The following is a 13,109-nucleotide window of genomic DNA, read 5'->3' on the forward strand; positions in this document are numbered from 1 at the left end:
TGCCTGCCTCACTGGAAAGGTTTTCTTTAGGGATGAAGAATTATACACACTTGCACACAGATCCCAAGCAGGTTCACTAATTTCCCACGTGATTAGCTGCAGCAGAAGTGCTGTATGGTGACGGAGGTTCTTGGAGTGCTATCCTTGCTGAACAATGGCAACTTTGCAGCTGCAGAAAAGCATCAGATAAAATTATGCCAAGTTTTTCTGCATTGTGCTTTCTGTGCTGTTTCGGGTTACAGGTAACTGAGGAAGAAGCAACGCAAGTTTTGCAGGCTCTTTTCATCTTTGCCCTTTGCGATGCAATGACAAGAAAAATGAAGATTTGGGCCATGCCTGAACAGATATGGCACATGTAGAGAAGGTGGAAAATGTCTTCAGAAAATTTGCTCAGTCTGTGGTAGCCACCTGACCTCTTAGGATGCTATGCATGGCCCTTGCAGGGCTGCATGAGGACAAAGATGAGATTGCTTCTTGGAAGAGCTAGGAATTAAGAAATGCTACTTAAAAGCTTGCCAGTTTATTCTTCAGAAGGTCCCTGCAGCATTACACTGACAGCAGGTATCTTTCCTGCTTGTTTGGAGCTCAGTTTCAAAATTCAAGATCTCGTCCTCCTCACAGCCCCCTCTCTACCCCCACTCTGCATTCTCATTTCTGAATGAGCTCCAAGGTTGATTTCCTGCATGTTTGAATAGGACCAGCTTGACACAGCCTGCCTTGGGATGAAATCACCAACTTGGCTTGCCTTCCATCTGAAAAACAAATCCTTCTGCAGGGCTTTCATCTAGAAAAAGGACAAGGATTCTGAAATGCAGGCAGGCCTCTGCCAAGTTCCTGTGAACCAGTGCCTGAGCTAAGCTTGTGTTTGCTGTGTATTTAGCTTAGCTTTAATAAACTGAGAATTTACACTAAAAAAATAATGCATGAACCTCCTCCTGTTTGCTTTTGAAACAAAGAATTACAAATACAGGTAGGAAGATACGGAGTGCTTACAGAAACTAGCTGTTTCCAAAGATGAAAGCAAGCATGTGGAAATCAAACACAGTGTGAGCAAAGACTAGGGAGAGCACAGAGAAAGGAAAACTAGGACAGCAGCATTAACTGGTGGGTGTTCTAAAATCATTCCTTCCTTTCCTTTGACTTCTTCTGCGACCAGATCTTTAAGGCACCTGATGGGAATAACATCTTTAGGGATCTCTGGTCTTCAGCTTTACTATTAACTCTGCAAGAAAATAGTGATAATAATGCAAATGTATGGTATGCAATCAGTATCATGGCAATGGCTGGATGGTAAATGGGTATAAGGGATGAACAGTGAGCAAGTGAGGGAACAGAAGGCAGCCAACCAAGGGCAAGTTCCAAACCCAGAAGGAGGTGCTACGACGCATGCTGAGGGCCTGCTGAGGGCTGTGGTTCTTGCACTGGTTTTGGGGCAGGGTTGCTTCTATGGCAGTCCCCAAATATGACAAAAAAAATCTAGCTAGTGATGGTTGAGAGGACATCCTAAATGAGCGAGATGGCAAAATAGTAAGGTACCCAAATGTAGTACTACAACTGTACTAGGTTGCAAAGGTGTTTACTGGGCACATGCAAGCAGCTACAGACAAGGCTAGGTTGCATATCTATTCTATTGTATTCTATTAATACAAGCAGAAGCTTGTATTAATTCTTGCTACACTTCTACTCGTTGGCGATCTAGGGTCTGAGAACCACCATATGGTTATCATTGGTACCGGAGAAGCACGTGGCCAGGACATGTGCAACTCACATTTTCCTCTGGACCACACTCAGCCTGCACTTGTTTATTGTGGGGGTGAGACTGGAAAAATCATTGACTCACTGTCAGGAACAAAATATTTAAAACCTTGAGCTGAAAATGACTCTTTTAACCAAGTTTTTTTGCTGGTGTATAGGAAAGAGAACACATATAGGGCAGGAAAGTTTGAGGGCTGCACAAGTGGTTAAGATACAGCATAGGGACATAGCATCGCTCTGGTCAATGCCAGGTTTCTACTCCAACCTTGCTTTCAGCTATACCTGGTTGAACCTCCACAGAAAAATAACCACACTATCTCTGTTCCTCAAGTCACATCTGTTTTAGATATTATTGCACCTTGAAATGTTTCCATCTGACCACATATCTTAAACTATCGACCCATCTGCAAGGATATTATGACGCAGGCAGACCAAGACTGCACTCTGCAACTGGCCCACACTGGCCCTAGAATACAATGTGATGTGACAGGAGGGGATTAAAGGTTTATTGTGGAATTCAGTGCGTTTCAGGTACAATACCCAGCTCTGCCATGCACTTACTAGCAACTTTGTGCAAGCCATTTTGGAGGCTTGGTGCCACAGCCTATGTTACTGGGTCAAAGCTTGCAGTGCACATGTGATTCTAACACCACATCGTTTATGATTTACAAGAGAAAAAAAAAAAAAAGCCTGTAGAAAAATTGAAGACATAGAATGGCTGCGGGCAATAAGTTCTCAAATGTGTGCACTGCTACCCTCTGTTCCATTCCACAGCTGAATTCAACAGCTGCACTTGAGTCTGCTTCAGTGATGCTGTCTGAAACACATTCATCTACCCACAAAGCTCCTGCAGATCTAAGGAGCCTCTGCTGGGTCTAAGATCTGAGCCAAGCTTAAGCCTGGATTCTGTGGCATCCAGTTCCATTTGCCACGATGGTTTCTGCCAAGCTCGCCTGACCACGGGAAAAGCTTCCAGTTCTAATTCTCAGCTCTGTTCTCTTGCCTCTTTCCATTCTTCCTCTCTCTTTCTGCTGCCGGAAAACACACGAACAATGGAGATTAGCCAGAGCTCAAAGGCCTTTCAAGTGTTTTCCAAAAAGCATGAAACCTCTGTTTCTATTCCTTGCTGACGTCATGCAAAGCCAGCTCATCCCCCACCCCCCACTCTCAAGCATCTGACAACAGTGAGTGCCTCACATCATTGAAGGGGCTCCTGTCCTCAAATCTAACAAACAATAAGACAACTGAACATCTGGAGGGAACAGATGCTTCTTGCATCTCTAGAGAACATGTTTCAGTGTGTACTGTATGCCACACAAGGCTGTCTGCTTATGAAGAAGAGGAATACTGTATGCCACGCAAGGCTGTCTGCTTATGAAGAAGAGGAATATGGCTCCTTGGCAGAGCAGCACCCACCAGCCATGAATCAGGGTTGCTCAGTACATAGATATGTAGCTGTAGATAAGTAGCTGGTGGCACACTGCAATGAACAGTGACAGACTGAACTTTGCTGTCCACCTGATGACCCCAAACTGTACTGCACAGACAGGCAGATCTGCACAGCACGTTTGAATCAGATAGATCCAGGAATAGGCAGGGGTAAACTGCTAGCTGAAGGCTGTAAAGACAGGCATGTACAAAATTAGTGGGCTAACTGCCCCACAGCTGATTCTTGAGAAGTTATTCACTTTCAACTCATCGCAGGGCTGTCAGGAGAATGGACTTGCTTGGTTCGGCCTGTGCAATCTCCTTTCAGAAAGAACAATGCAGGTTTTCAAGCAAAAAAAAACCAAAAACCAAACACCAGGGATTAAGCCCACAGTCATCAACTGCAGAAGAGCCATCTCTGGGTTCTCTACCAAAATCACTACTGGGGCAGAAGCCTCATCTCCTCTTGCAGACCAAGCACAGAAAGGAAGAAAGTAAATCTGTTTTTCAGCTATGACATCTGCACACCCTGCTCAGATATCAGATTTTCACAGCCTGGCACCCAAGGAAGCCAGAGTTGAGCAGCAGCACAGACCAGTTGAGGTTGCCAAGCCAAGGTTCCATGGGAAGGGCACTTTGAAGATTGGTCATGTACTATTTTTGCAGCCCAGCCCTGTGTGTTTATTATGCCAACTGCTAAATAAACTTCAGTCAGACCCTCAGCAGTCTCACCTTAGGAAACAGATGAGTGAGATCATACCTGCTGAGTGAGAAAGGGAAGATCTGTGCTGAGAAAGTCCCACCTACCGACAACAGGGAAGGCAGATGAGGATGGTGAAAGTGCCACAGTTCTAGTCTTTACTCAGCCAAGACAAGCCCTAGAACTCCAAACTCATGGAACTTTATACTTCAAATCCACAAGATATTAATCTAGTTCAGTCACTTCCAACATGGTCGCTAAGCTGCCAAGCAGCAGCATAGGGAGTTACATAGAAATAATCCTAGCCTGAGCTTCTTGTGGCATCATAAATTGCCTGTGTCGTCAGTCAGCAGAAATTCGAGATGAAATTCTTTCCTTTGCAGTTAATTATTTCCAAGACTTTGCAGAACTGGTGAGAGGTGCCGAATTGACATCTCTGAATGGCTTTCCATTTGTCCACAGAGACAGGCAGAAATAAGCTTATAGTCAGAACTTAAAGCTGCTCCATCAATGTGCTGCAAAGCTTTTGCTTGAGTTGGGCTACTCTTCTTTCTTACCGGTCCACACCAAGCAGCTCTGTTGCATGCCCTGGAAAAATCACAACCTCAAACTTATATAGCTCATTCACAGGGCCAAACCCAATGAGAATTTTACCCCATGTGTCTGGCAGCCCTCTAAGGGTGAAGCAGCCTCCTCCAAATCCACTGCTGATGTTTATCATGGCCAGGTGCAAATCTTCTTGCACTGGCCTGGAGCCATGAGACCAGCATGTTTTTAAGAATTTCACCCTCCTACCAGACAGTGTTTTTCAATATTTTGCATTAAATCTTCTGCTGTATTTGATTAGCCTGCAGCAGCTGTTTTCCACTCTCACAACAAATCATAAATCTATAAGCTTATATGTGAGAGACTGTCTGTGCCTAAGAATGCATGTGTCTGAGAAATTGTGGCTGCACAGTTGTGTGTGAGTCCATACCTGAATGTAGTCTTGAGTGAGGAAGGGCAAATCAATGAACCCTCGTGCATAAACGAGTTTGGACCTATGTTGGAGGCCATACGATTACATGGGGTGGCTTATCAAAGCTTGTGTGTGCACACATGTAAGAATTCCCACTTGGATAATGCAGACAAATTTGTGCAGTTCTTTAAAGGACTGCTTCACACTGAAACCACGAGAACTAAAGTTAATAAATGCTTGATTGCACCAATGTAATTACAGATAAGCACGTACAATGTAGGAGCATAGGAATATCAGAGCACAGGTAAGAAAGTGTTATGAAGCCCTGGCGTGCACCCATTCCTGTGCACAAAACCATGAGTTCATGTGCAGTCGTGTTTGTGGCTGTGTGTACTCAGACAAGAACTGCTTGTTGTGACGCCAAGGTCCCCCATCCCACAGCCAATTCAGATAAGGAGAGCAAATGGTTGAAAGAGAGGGAGGGAAAACTGCTACATACATTTACAAGGGGAAAAAAAAAAAAAAACCCAACAAAAAACGTTATTCAAAGACTATAAAAGGCAAAAGTTTGGATGAAGGAGAATAGAGAGGGTTGCCAAGTCATTACAGAAAAAAAAAAAGAACAACGAGCAAGCTGCTGCCAGGTCCTGGCACGTGTGCTTTTACTTGTATAAATCAGTCACTGCAGACCTATGGTAGTTCTTGCTGACAGGCTGTCAAGCTCCTTGGCTGGGGGAATAGGGCATGTGCTTTACATGCACTTACAGAATAGTAAACTGTTATTAAAAGTGGAAAAAAAAAAAAAAAATCCAGTCTGATTTACTTGCAGTTTTGCATGCTCAGCTGTATTATCACAGAACAAATTCACTCGTGCATGGAGTAGTCTGGGTGCATGGAAAACTACAGGCTAACCTCCCTGTAGAAACACTTGACCTCTGAAGGGGATAGGCAGAAAAACAAAACATCTCCACGATCTGAGAATGTTCAATGAAGAAATGGTCTTAAGCCAGAGAAATTCTGCGTGGTTTTCAAACAGCCCAAAGCACTGGGGGATGTGGTTCCCTCATGCTTTGAACTGGACAGACACCTGTGAACGTCTCAGCCTGATTCAGGAGATGGGGAAAGCACCTCCAGGCAGGCTTAGCTCAGGGCTGGGATCAGGCCTGCTGCTATGTAAAGCACAGATTCCTTAGCTGGGCGCAGAGCAGAGAAGCTGCCTATGCTCAGTGAGCAGCCAACAGTCCTGAGCTGCCTGGGGTGCAGCAAAGGGGGAAGAAGCTTGTTGCTTTCAAAGGTAAAGGAAACAGGGAGGCACGTGCTTTGTCTGAAAGCTGCTGGGACCACTGGCACGAATGGACTCTAGACAGCAGGAGATAGGAAGAATGGATGACCAGCTTAGGGAGCAGGGAATTAAAAAGAGTAAAGCCAAAAAAGGACCTAACAGAAATGTTACATAGTAAGAGAAGAAATAGATAATCGCCTCTGGAAAACCTGACCAGACTAGTTCTCGCTGTATTGACTTTGCAGTTAAGTGTAGCTTCGTCACTGCCTTCCCACATTACAGGGCGTTCATCCTGCTTTATCACTCAATAAGCTGCACAAATATAAATACAGACACACGCCAGTCTGGACTATCTGCCTGTGCTATCCCACCAAAACACCATGTCAACAGTCCTGACTACCATCCAGAACCTTTCAGCCTTCCCAAGACTGTATGTCTTTGACTGTATTTCTCAGTTCATGGGGTGCAGGGACTCACCTGCTGCTGAGAACCTCTGCTTACCTCATCTGGAACCTGTTCTCATCATTCCCTGTGGCTGATCTGTCCTCAACAGCATATTCTCTCACTGAGTGTTACTGCTTATTTGTTGTGGTCTCGTTTGGAGAAGAATGCTTGTAAGATAAAAACAAATCTAAGCATTACTACTATTATTAATAATACTATTATTAATATAAACATTATAAAAAAAATAACCTTCTTCTAACAGAACAAAGCAAACAACAACAACTGCAGCAGCCTAAATTGCAACTCAGTCTGAGATCTCATTTGAGCATGCAAGCAGGCAAAATGTCAGTAATAATTCTAACGCTAATTCAGTGTTAGATAACAGGGAGCACAAGTTCTTTGGGACACTGACTGTGTATACAATGGAAAAAAAAATAGGAAAAAGAGATGTTTGTGTGGATTTGCAAAGCAAGCCTGCCGCCAAATCAAGCACTCAAGGTTTCCAAATCACAGCTCCTGGCCCCAGCTGATGGACTCACTGCCTTGCTGTATGCCTTCTGTACACATCCAGAACAACTCACAAGATGCTCGGAGATGGGTTGTGCTGCTAAGTGTCTCAGGGTGGATCATGGGGAGAAGGTCAGACTTGTGCAAGACTTGTCTGTTGAAGTAGGTCACTGATCCAACCTATCCATTTAGGGTTATATGCCTTACTGATGACTTCAGCATCTAACTGTCTTGACAACACTGCCAAAACATTAATGGATCTAGGGCAAAACTCAGCCCTGAGCAGGAAGCCAGTCAACACCCAGGCACCTTAACCACATTCAAAACAATGCTTAACCAAGATCTGAAGGGCACAGAAGCAAACTGAATTGTTAGCAAGCATGTTTGTAACACCAGTTATGTTCCCGTGTGGTCTCAGCAGTTACACAATGGCCTGCATCTGACAGATTCAACAACCTTTCTAAACGTTGCTGGGGATCATTGCCCATCCTTTACTGATAGGGACAGTGAGGTGCAGAAAATACGTAGGCAACAAACCTAGGGATAGCCTCACCCCAGAACTGTCACTGGACACTTGTTTTTTGAACAAGAACAGTATACAGCCAAGCCCAACTGAAGCAAAAAACAAGTACAAATACCTCAGCTGTTCTGTGTGAAGTTACCTCAAGCAGATTTTGTTCGTCTTCTTTAAAAGGTGTGGCTGTGAACAAGTCATAGGGCACGGGGGATTAAAGGAAGGGGGAGTAAGAGGCTAATTGGATTCTATTTGGAGATGGATTTATGTTGGCTGAATCGGTCAGTAGCATAGTGGAACATGTCATTTGTAATTGAGCTAATGAAACACCTTTGGAGATAAAAAAAAAAGCCAAAAACAACCCAGGAGCTGAATAGAGACTTGGCGGAGAGAGCTGAAGCTCATTCACTACAAGGTTACAGAGATGCAACTGCTTTGTTTAAGAACAGTGGACTGGAAAGGTAACAGCTGAACAGGTTTTACTTTGCAAAATCTGTTTTTCTCACTCACGGCTGCTGGACCAAGGGGTAATTAGGCAGATTTTTTTGTTAAGGACACTCTTCCAGGACAGGAATCTACATTCTGCCAACATGGTAATGCAATTAATTAATTCCAGCCTCTCCCCTGGTCTAATGATACTTGTTTTCAATAAATAGAACAGGGAGGGCAAGCTGTTTGCTCCTCGGTTATAGCAGTGGAGCTACACATGAACATAACATACACTACTGAAAGACGGCTGCAAATACCTGGCCTTCTTGATGCACTTCTACAGTGAGCTTCCATTTTCCAGCTTAGCTTCTTTCAGTTTTTAAAAGGAGAAACAAGAGATTGTTTTCTAGTCTTCAAAGCTGTAGCTAAACCCCCACTGACCTAAAGCCAAGCAACCAAACATGACTTGAATGCAAGTAAGGGAGTACTGGCTTCCCAGGCCTGCCAAAAGGCTGAGCTACAGTCCTGCAGGGAACTGCAGCTTCTTTGTGAAAAATGTTAATGTATTGAAAATAAATACCTTGTCTTCCAAGTCAGGAAGAAAAGACACTTTTATAAAACCTTAATTCCACTTCTTCTTTCCCCCTGCATTCCCTTCAGGAGTTTAAGAATAGAACTAGGTTTAATGAGAAAAGAGGATGTACTTGACACCCCTGATAATAAAAAAACCCACAGTACTGAATACTATGCAATTGTACAAATAATACTGTGGGCAGGAGGACCTCTGTCTTTGAGTGCACAAGAACAGCTCTGTGCCAACCTCACTGCTCCAGAAACCCTGCACATTGTGTAAGAGAAACAAGAGCACGTAACACTACATAGAAAACAGAGTTACTACATGAGAAGACAGAGTACAGACTGAGGTATACAGAGCCTGCACAGATTGAGATGGCAATGATATCCTGGAGGCTGGCTTTTAATAAGTTGATAGGAGAGATGGTTGTTCAATATTACTTGCCTTTCTCCATTTAAATCTTCCTGCTGTGGTTTGATTCCTCCTTCTCTGGCTTTAGGAAAGAAGAAACGAGTACCTGCTTGGTCTGCTAGCAGCTACCTGGAAAATGGAATGCCTTGAGTTAATGAGAGGATCAAAATAGCCAAGATGCTGAAGGAGAAGAGAATGTACCCTAGTATGTCAGGCAAGCTGCATTCTACACTGCTAGGCTCTTTGTGTCTTCCAACATGCAGCTTAGAGTCTCTGTGTTGGACAGCAAACAAAATAAAGGCTTTTTCAGAACACGGGTACTGCAAACCCACTTTGAGATGGAGGATTTCTGGCATCATCACTAGGAACAAAAACAGATCATGCCCAGTTACAGCTCTGTAGCTGATTCAGTGAATTTGTACAAATGGCAGCTGATGGGAAAAAGACACCATTGCCACTGTTTCAGCTAACAGTTCAGCTGCCAGTTTTTGAAAAAAAGGAATCTGGTACCTTCCTACAAAGCTATAATGCTCCTATAGCATTGTGGCAAACAAGGGCAAAACCAGTAGCAAAAAAAACAAAAAACCAAAAAAAAATACATAAAACATCACAGACAGAGAAGAATGATCTCCATGCAACAGCTTTATTGCACTGAGAGCTCTACAGACACTCTTTTGATCAGAGCCATGCTTTAAAGGCATTCTGTCCTGCTTTATAAATGGCATAATATCTGGGGAGCCAGGAGCTTGCTATTTCACAGTAAGCACTATTAATTGTTCTGGTTATCATGTTGTGCAGTTTGACCTAACCTACCAATTTCCCTCCACTCCTGCTGCAGAACATCCATCACTTCTTAAAGGGTTACATAAAACTACACAGAAAGGTTCTGGTTTGTGTTAGCTTTATTGCTATAGACTTTAATAAAGCACCCATCACATTGCCTAACCACAGAATAGGTCAAACTCCTATAATTCTTTTCATGTCTCCAGAGGGGAAGGCTATGCAAAACATAAAATTTAACCTCCCAGTGCTTTATTACTGGCCTGGAAAGATGTCAAAGGCCGTGTGAGCTTTCACTCACTCCTCGCTCCTTTACAGTCTACAGCAACAGACCAAAGGAGGAAAGCAGGCAAGGCAAGCAAGGACAATGAGATGGCAACATTAACCATGCTCTTCATGTCAGCTAACAGCACACCAAGGGAAATGTGCAACACTGAGTTACTGGATCAGGAAAGACAAGTGTAAACAAGTGGCATTTGGAAACTCAACAGCTCAAATGGGTAGCTTAGAGATCAGCTTTCTTCCTCAACAGCAGGTCTATGTGGGGTGAAGCCACTATCATGAACAAAACATCTGGAATAAATTCTAAATTTAAAAAAATTGAAAACCTATAAAATCTTAAATAATACATGATATGGTAATGACCACAACATCAATATGATGCCAACTGCTGGCAAACCTGGCAGGGAATCCAACGCAAAGGCTCATCACAGCTGTGCATGCAGGAATAGCGAGAGCACTATATTCTGCAGGCTTTCTTCAGCATTTTGCTCACTGAACCTGTTACATACAGGGTAGTAAGTACACGGAATGACTCACGCTTGTACACACATCAGTGGGATGTGTAACAAACCCACTTTGTTTAAACGCCTCCAAAATCTGCTACCCCCCCTCCCAGTGGCAGCAACAAACTAGAGCTCCTCTGCATCCTTGCATTCTCGAAGGCACGGACGGGCGAAGAAACAGGTTTGTTTCCTGTCCCCCATCTCTTCTTGACTATGCTGTTCCCTGGATGGGCAGGAAAAATACTGGAGAAACAAAAAAGCCACAGAATGTCTGTGATAAGAGATCCACTCGGGCATTGTTTTCTACATCTGCCTCACAATTGCAAATTAATTCCAGGTTAGCTCATGTCCGTACTAAATCTTTAATGGTACTGCACAGTAATTGCATCCTGCCTTTATCTGATGGATCACAGAAAATGAGAGTCAGGTACAACTCCTGTATAACAGATGCAGGACTTGGGCATTGCCAGTACAGCCAGCTGGACAAAGAACTTTTCTGTGTTTTCCTTCTATGAATTAATGTACTACCGAACGGGTTTTCAGCCTAAGGAAGCATCCCTCCCTGAGATACCAGATGCTGACCATGCAATGTGCAGCAGCCATGTTGCCTTCAGTTCCACTCAAAAACATCTGAATGCCTGCCAGATGGTGAGAGGAGGAAATAAAGTGTATGCATACGTGTCTACGTGGGCCTTCACCGCAGACAGCGTGAACCAGTGACACTGCAATCACAGTGCTCAACAAAACAATGTGCTGAACAGCTCTTTTAAAAGGAATTTAAAGTAGGAACTCAAAATTAAAATATTGAATTACCTCACTGTCAGATTTAAAATTAAAAAAAGCTGCAAGTCTTAAGACAGCAAACAAAATTCAGCCTCTACCACAAACAGAATTTTTAAGAGCAGTTCACTGCCTCTGTTTTTCAAAGAGATTTTTCATCCTGGGCTTGCCCTCACTTTTGAAAAGGAGGCAGACCTGCGCATTTTCTATTTCTTTAAAACAACAAGTTAACCCAAAGCCATTTCTTCTTGTTTGGCTCTTTCTTTCTCTGTATTAATTTCAATTCAATCAACGAGGCAGTTGCGTAACTGTTGTTTATAATTGCTGTCACGTCAGCCCTGAAACTGATCGCTGTAACGCTGAAGTTACATAAAAGGTCTTGTTAAGGTTCTTCTTATTTTTCGCATTTCAATTGTGGGAAGATAAAATTCAACCTTGGAGAGAGATTTTGGTTTCCTAAACTGATATTTTAGTGTCTTTCTTCCAGCTCTATGGAGTGCGAGGGTCTGCTTACCCCAAAGTTCTGTACACCCCGTTAATGCACAGGAAGAAAATACGCAGAGTAGCGACTCTGTCCCAGCACAGAAGTTCACAAAATGGGTAAGATGTGAAGGAGCAATTTAAACCTATTCCTGGAAAGGCCCGCTATTTGAATACTTCAGTGGACTGGGACTGTAATTTACCCTGCTGAAGCTGAAGTCTGAAGGCAGAGGACTGTTGGCCTTCAGCAATGCAGTAGCAAACCCTGAGTAGTCACTTCTGCTCACGTCAAAATTTACACATATATAAATGATCCTGGACTTGAGACATCTGCTCCACCAGCCTGTGGTCTCACTGCTCCTCTCTCGACGTTTCTGTTTATTCCTTTCACTCAGAGCTGTTCTTACCTGGGAGACTTCTCCACCCTCTGCCAAGATTTCAGATGATCCATCTCACCACCAGTATTCTGGTATTCTGTCTTTCTAGAAAAATGAGTGCCCAGGGGCATACTCACAGCTACCTTGGGTCCAAGACTGTTTGAAAGCCGTACTGCACTATAGTCCAACAAATAATTAAGGACTATAATTTGTTTTGGTGTAAATGAATACTGCCCATATTTATTCAGTGCTACTTCATGCTTAACAGCGATCTATAATTGACATTGGCTTTTCTTAGAAATGGTCTGGAAAATGTTAGAGTCTACGTGAAGTAAAAACAAAAGCAAAAGCTATGCCCAAGAACCATCAACATTCTCCCACTCCAAAAAAAATATCTCAAGACCACAAAATATGTCTGCTTCCCTACGATGAATATCTTGTCCATAAGTCCTGTCTCTCTGCGGAGGAGGTTTAGGGATGAGTGCAGGATCACATGAAGCCATGTCTCTGCTATTGACTGCAAATGCGAGAGAAGTTTGTAAGGGCTAAGAGAAAAGCAAAGAGAGGTTCTTGCTGGAGTCTGAAGCTAGTGACCTGTCTCATCCAACTGAAAATTAACCAAGAAAAGCATTGTAAGAGCAGCCACTTCTGGAGGGAAGCAGCAAGGAAAGAGTTTGTCAACCAATGTTTTCGAATGTTCGTTGTTCAAAATTCTTTCAGAATGAGCACATGTTGTGTGCGCGTGTGTCTGTGTACCGGGGAACAGGCAGTACTTTGTGAGAAAAAACTGCTATCTTCAAAATTAGGGAAGGATTACGAAACACAGAAGTGAAGTATCTAGATTTATGCAAGTATATGAAAGAAAGGGAATGTAGTTTAGACCTATACAGGAGATGTATTCTCAG

Source organism: Meleagris gallopavo, chromosome 26, assembly GCF_905368555.1.
Source record: "Meleagris gallopavo chromosome 26, MGAL_WU_HG_1.1, whole genome shotgun sequence".
Lineage (NCBI taxonomy): Eukaryota > Metazoa > Chordata > Aves > Galliformes > Phasianidae > Meleagris > Meleagris gallopavo.